Source organism: Coregonus lavaretus (genome assembly GCF_964263955.1).
Source record: "Coregonus lavaretus genome assembly, contig: HAP1_SCAFFOLD_504, whole genome shotgun sequence".
Classification (NCBI taxonomy): domain Eukaryota; kingdom Metazoa; phylum Chordata; class Actinopteri; order Salmoniformes; family Salmonidae; genus Coregonus; species Coregonus lavaretus.
Window position 1 is genome coordinate 190,001 of NW_028159303.1, and position 7,037 is coordinate 197,037.

Sequence of the window (7,037 nt, forward strand, 5' to 3'; positions counted from 1 at the left end):
TGGTCTTAATCATAACCCCCCCTCCACACACACACACACACACACACGCCACCACTACAATGAAATATAAGCTTCCATTTGCTATACAAAGCTATAATAAAACCATTAGTGGCATTATAGGCTACGTGCTAAAAGTTTCAATAGCCTACCTCCATTTTCATCAAATGGATTCATTTCAGCAACAATTATTGTATTTCAAAACGCGGGACAGACACAAGCTCCAACTGAACCTGTCACACCACCCAACTTCTACAGGTCACGAGGAAGCCGGTTCATTTACGGCTGTTTTTTGTGTTGTGGTCTATAAGGCCCCTATCTGTGTGTCACTGATTCTGGTTGGATAGGCGACCGCCGGTGAGTGGCCGGTTAGTCCCGAACAGATGCCCGTGCTCAATAGCAGACAGCCGGTAGGCGGCCGGTTAGTCCATGCTCAATAGCAGACAGCCGGTAAGCGGCCGGTTAGTCCATGCTCAATAGCAGACAGCCGGTAAGCGGCCGGTTAGTCCATGCTCAATAGCAGACAGCCGGTAAGCGGCCGGTTAGTCCATGCTCTACAGCAGACAGCCGGTTAGCGGCCGGTTAGTCCATGCTCTACAGCAGACAGCCGGTAAGCGGCCGGTTAGTCCATGCTCAATAGCAGACAGCCGGTAAGCGGCCGGTTAGTCCATGCTCTACAGCAGACAGCCGGTAAGCGGCCGGTTAGTCCATGCTCAATAGCAGACAGCCGGTAAGCGGCCGGTTAGTCCATGCTCTACAGCAGACAGCCGGTTAGCGGCCGGTTAGTCCATGCTCTACAGCAGACAGCCGGTAAGCGGCCGGTTAGTCCATGCTCAATAGCAGACAGCCGGTAAGCGGCCGGTTAGTCCATGCTCTACAGCAGACAGCTGCCACCATTGTTGTTATTAGTCTGCGCGCAGCAAACCATATTTGCAGCTGCTACACCTCGTGCCCCCAACAATAGGGTGACTACAATTTCAGGGGCGCGTGGCGGATAATAATGGTGCGATTAACCCCTGCGCGTGCTGCCACGGCCGTGCTCCTCCAGTGACGCTAACATTTTCCGGGATTAAATGGGCTCTCTCTCAGGTTGTATTATAGAACTACAAACTCCTCTTCACACAGCCAGAGAGGAGAGAGAGAGGAGAGGAGAGAGGAGAGAGAGAGGAGAGAGAGAGAGAAGAGAGAGAAGAGAGAGAGAGAGAGAGAGAGAGAGAGAGAGAGAGAGAGAGAGAGAGGAGAGGAGAGAGGAGAGAGAGAGGAGAGAGAGAGAGAGAGAGATTATCTATCTCCTCCACCTCACGTGCGTTTCTTCTATACTATGACGATAGATGGGTATGTAATTTGCGCCACGTGATCGAAGCCCCTGATCAGGATTTGGTGCCACGGTCAAAATAGAACTATAACACATGTCAATTTCTCATTCACCCGCCAAGTCATGAAGATGACACATCCCTTACCAACTGACTCTGGCACATGGTAACGATTTAAGTTTTTACAACGTTTCACTGCAATCTTTTGAGTAATTTGTTTTGGTGAAAGAGGCATCAGCCTCTAGTCTAGTAATGAGTATGAGTCCAACAGCCAATTGGCTGTTCTCCCTGTGATAGGAGTTCATTCAGTTCTGTTCTGTCCAAAACATAGAGAGAAAAGAGAAACAGATTTGTTTTTGTGGTCGTTTATATTGAACTAACACTATGTTTAGGCATATTGTGGGTTTTGCACTACTTTGCTTGTCAACATGCTCAGTGCAGCCGGCCTTCTCTTTTTTACCCTATAGGCCTAAACTCAGAACTGCAACTTCCATACAAGTAGGCTATACAACGAGCTGCATTGTCACATGCTGTAAGCCCTCAGATATGACCTCCTCAACCTGGCAAAATGTTCTCATATCCACACTATTCTCATTCTATCTCTATCTGTGTCTCTCTCACCAGCGTAATGCATCACGACAAGATTTCAACAAAAACCCGATAAAGTGTAACATTGTCCCGCTGCTGCCACCAATGCAGCGAATGAGGTGGAACAATCAAAGCAAGCTTGAACCAGTGACCCTACAGTTGCAGGGAAAATGCGCTACCTCATCTGCCATTGAAGAACCAAACCTCTTAGCAGAGGCCCCAGACCTCCTGTATACAAGGAAGCTATAGCTACCCCTGTCTCTGAAAACGATGTACCAACACCTCAAGCTCTAAAAACAAAAAGCATAACAGGCCTACTCATTGAAGAAACAGTGCAGCCAAAGTGCATCTAAAAACTACAGGTCTACCAAGCTTGCTAGAATAAAAACACTGGCCTATAGCATATTGCTAAAAGACATGTGTGACATGGATGGAGACAATCAATCAATCCCCAATTAGCTCTGATAGGCCAGTGGGGTTGAGTTGTGGTTCCGTGTGGTTGTGGTTCGGTAACGGTTGGTTTCTCTCGGTTGCTTACGTTCTTCGCAGTATTCCCCCTTCCAGCCGGGCAGGCAGGACAACTGGCCGTCGCGGTCGCAGGTGTAGTGGCCAAAACGGTCGTCCCTTGGCGTGCATTTTTTGGAACAACTGTCTCCGTAGTAATTGTCATTGCAGATGAAGCGGTAAGAATACCTTAACTCCGTCTGTCGGCTGCTCTCAACATCCTGAGACCAGGCGGCCCCTACGCCCAGCTGTCTCTGGATGGCAAAGATACTAATCAACATCTCTGGGTTGCTGGTGTCTGCAAGGGAAGGACAGAGAGAAAATACAATAGATCAAGTTAGGTTGTTTGTGTCAGAGAGAGAGAGACATTTGAAATGTCTTTATTCTTTTGGAACTTCTGAGTGTAATGTTTAATTTGAATATTTACTGTTTATTTCACTTGTTGTTTACTACCTACTTCACTTGCTTTGGCAATGTTAACATACGTTTCCCATGCCAATAAAGCCCTTAAATTGAAATTGAAATTGAATTGATGAGAGAGAGAGAGAGAGATGAGAGAGAGAGAGAGAGACAGAGAGAGACAGAGACAGAGACAGAGACAGAGACAGAGACAGAGAGAGGAGAGAGAGAGAGAGAGAGAGAGAGGAGAGAAGAGAGAGAGAGAGAGAGAAGACGAGGAGAGAGAGAGAAGAGAGAGAGGAAGAGGAGAGAGAGAGAGAGAGAGAGAGAGAGAGAGAGAGATGAGAGATGAGAGAGAAGAGGAGAGAGAGGAGAGTGAGAGAGAGAGAGAGAGGAGAGAGAGAGAGAGAGAGAGAGAGAGAGAGAGAGAGAGAGAGAGAGAGAGAGAGAGAGAGAGAGCTGAGAGAGTGAGAAGAGAGAGAGAGAGAGGAGAGAGGACTAAATGCCTAAGGTACAGTGAGTGTGGTTGCTGTCGGTCAGTTTTATTACAGACATGTTAAAACATGTAGTAGTCTACATTTACAAACATGTTCATTAGGCCATATGCATAATTAACATGGCGTAAATGACACCTGTTACTGCATTCTCTATCATCCATTGTTCTAACATTCAATATTTTATCTTGTGTCATATCTCATACCATATTTGTATTTGTATTTATTAAGGATCCCCAAGGCAGCAGCTACTCTTCCTGGGGTCCAGCAACATTAAGGCATGTTATATACCATTTAAAATATGACATGACATTATATTTCATAACACTTTACCCAATACATTTAGTGTGTTCCCTCAGGCCACTACTCCACTTATCACATATTTACAATACAACATCCATGTGTACGTGTGTGTAGAGTGAGTGTCTATATATGTATGTGTGTATGTACCTGTGTGTGTGTGTGTCTCTTCACAGTCCCCTCTGTTCCACAAGGTGTATTTTTACCTGTTTTTGTAAATCTGATTCTACTGCTTGATGCCCCTTTCCCTGGGCCTGATTTGAATATGTGTCGGCCGACTGCCTGCCAAGCCGCCCGGCCCTTAAGGCAGGTGGCTTCTTATCAACTCACATAATAACAACCATAATGGTTCAGATGGAGAATAAACTCAGATTGAAATTTCCTCTTCCTTTCTGTCAGCAAAAACCTTCCCAGGCCACTTCCAATGGGCGGAACATAGCTAGGTGTTAAATACAGGAAGATGTCGTCACAATACTCTTGGCAGGCCCCGTGTGTTCTCACCAAAGCCCTCAACTCGTTCCCATGCCAGAAATACACCGGCAGGAAGTCACATTGTGTTTGGAGTACAAGAATGAAAAAGGTGTTTTGCAGCTGAGCATCAAGAGCTGAGTAAAGATGTGAACATTTGAAAAAATGTAGGGAACAATTAACAATTGGGGGCAATGGATCTATAATAGTGAGAAGATACTGATTGTTGATAAGGTTTGACCCTTTATAGGTGTTTGTTAAAAGGTACATTTGTTTAATGGGGGCCTATTTGTGAAATGTGCAGAAAGGTCGCCCTCTTGTGGCGTTGATTAGATCGCCTTACCTACAGGTAGATCCGCTGAAGGTGAATACCACGGCTTCAATTATCAAAGAAAAACGATCCCTAAGAGCACACCGCAATTCAGGCGTTAGAAATATTATTCAAAACACATTTCATAAAGGCAATATAAAACATTTCTAACAGCATACATAATCACACTTTAAATGGAGCGCAATTCAAATACCCACTGGGCACACACACTGGTTTAATCAACGTTGTTTCCACGTCATTTTAAATGATATTAAGTTGAACCAACGTGGAATAGACGTTGAATTGACTGAAGTCTGTGCCCAGTGGGTACTTTCACTCAGCTAACTGTAGGTCTGTTTATGCATGGCTTTATCATTTAGGATTCTAAAATGTATGCCGCACAGAGGCAACCATGTTGTAGGCCTCGTAAACCTCAAGTATGTGGTGCATTTAGAAATAAAACAACGTCGTATCTGGTGATATATGTAGGGCCCACGGTATTACCTAATGGTGGATTATCGAATGGTATATAATGTTGTAGTGTCGTGTAAATGCATCATAATGCAGGAACCTCAGTGTCCCAACTCTCTAAATACATGGCTCTGACATTAGGCTACTGGGATGGATTATCTCATCACCAATATCTGGTGCGCTCTCTCTCCAAACCAATCACAACTGGCCTGCCCGCCTGCACAACAACACAATAGCATTGACCTTGGCATGGCATAAATGTAACTAATAATATGGACCAGATCTAGGCTATCTGTCTTACCGGCCATCCAAAGTTGAAAGGCAGTCGGATGGGTATGCTAAAAGTGCCTCCGTTCTTCGCGCTAAACGAGTTGGGTCCCCAGGACCGGTGTCACCGCACTCCCAAAGATACAGTCACCTGGCGACACTACAGCTGGTAGTTTTTTAGACAGACTCGAAAGAAAGTCCTGCAGTTGAGCCTGCAAGAGTTGCCATTCGCCTGCAATCCTTTGCGTTTGTAAATTCATGTAGATCGAGCTCAAAAACACCGGATCCAAATACCTAAAAAGAAGAGAAGAGATGGTTTTAAAACACCGTTACGCACACGGTAAAGTCAAAAGACCCTTCGCTTGGAATTGGCTACTTTGAGTGATCATTCTCCTGCGGGGTATCTAGCGGATTTCTCTTACCTGTGTCAGTATCGTGGTGCTGAACGCGATGATAAACGTGAACCAAGCTGCCATCCTTCTCGCTTGTCCTGGGCAGCCGCGTCACCCGCCAATATATCCCCTTATTCCCAAGCCCCCTATTCCAAAGTGTTGGGGGGAAATTTACAAAAAGCAGAGAAAAAAAGAAAGAAAGAACAAAATATAAATCCTTCTTCGCGTTCCACCTCGTTGTTTTTCCGTTTTTACAATCCTTATGGGATGTTCCAAACCGCCAAAAGGAACCGTTTTAGAATCCCCAGGTTATCCAAAGAGATGAAGGTTTAACTGAAGATCAAATTCCAATATCTGTATGTCTCTCTCTCTCTCTCTCTCTCTCTCTCTCTCTCTCTCTCTCTCTCTCTTTTGTGCTCTCGCTGATGTCTTCCTCGCTCTCCACAGTAGTACAGTACAGTACTCCACAATGGCTGTGAGCGTCGGTGGGTGCGCGTGTAGGAAGATGCCACACCACTGACTTATTTTGGTGCTTAACCTTTGCGCTGCGCTTGTGGATGTCTGTTCACCGTTAGTCTTACTACTGGTGAATGACACTTGGAGTGACGTCTCCCCCATTTATAGACTCGCGCTGCGCTGCTCATTACATAAACTGTCAATCAAGACTAAACACCGCCCACTATTCACCCCCTTCTCCTCCCTCCTCCTCCTCCTCCTCCTCCTCCTCTCTCCAACAACAATGATATCCAGATTGTAATACCACAAGTCCAACGCTGGCGCCATGCTGACTGGCTGACTGGCTGACTGACTGACTGGACTGACTGGCTGGTTGACTGACTGACTGGCTGACTGGCTGACTGACTGACTGGCTGACTGACTGACCGACCGACCACCAAAGGAGCAAGCGATTATTAAAAAGACAAGGCATCTGATGACGTATTTCTAGCGCAAGAGGAGGAGAGGATGCTCACCGGCACTTCTGTACACACAAAAGTTTCCCCAATGTTATCATTGACAGGAAAGCTGAAACGTTATAATGAAAAACAGAAATTAAATTACTGCCCCTAACCTCCATACACCCCGTTTCCCCACTCAATTTCACGGTTATTGTGTTACACCTCATTGGCAGGGTGCGTATGCATGCACCAAATGGTCATTCCTGACCCCTTGGCTGGCTCGACGGATAGGCCTAATGCGTGCTTATGTGTTCTCAGTGTTCTCAGGGTGCATATAAAGAACCAGAGGCCCTTTATGAATTACCTACAAAAATGATTTACTTCCTTATAAACACATTATGGAATTTGTCCATAACTTTATGACTACACCATAATAATGTTTTGTTAGGTGGATTAATTTTATTGGATCTGTAAGCACACTACAGCATAGACCTAACGTTTAAGTCTCCAATGGTCCATTTTGTTATGGCTTATGTTACACACACGAAATTCAATTGATACTATAGGCACCCTAACTGCACAGTTCTTTGTAGTCACATTAACATAGGGCCTATAATGCTTTCTTTATAGGCCTATAT

General features: G+C 45.3%; 1 pseudogene across 1 annotated transcript in view; it reads right to left on the minus strand.

Moving 5' to 3' along the window:
• Nucleotides 1–5,833, minus strand: part of LOC311123041 (delta-like protein 4) — a 21,441-nt pseudogene extending 15,608 nt beyond the window's left edge. Inside the window, exons 1-4 of the transcript XR_014615963.1 lie at nucleotides 5,534–5,833; nucleotides 5,146–5,405; nucleotides 4,407–4,466; nucleotides 2,437–2,700 (exon numbers count right to left, since the gene is read on the minus strand). The product of XR_014615963.1 is annotated as a delta-like protein 4 (transcript). The remainder of the gene's footprint in view (nucleotides 1–2,436; nucleotides 2,701–4,406; nucleotides 4,467–5,145; nucleotides 5,406–5,533) is intronic.
• Between the last annotated feature and the right edge of the window lie 1,204 nt (nucleotides 5,834–7,037).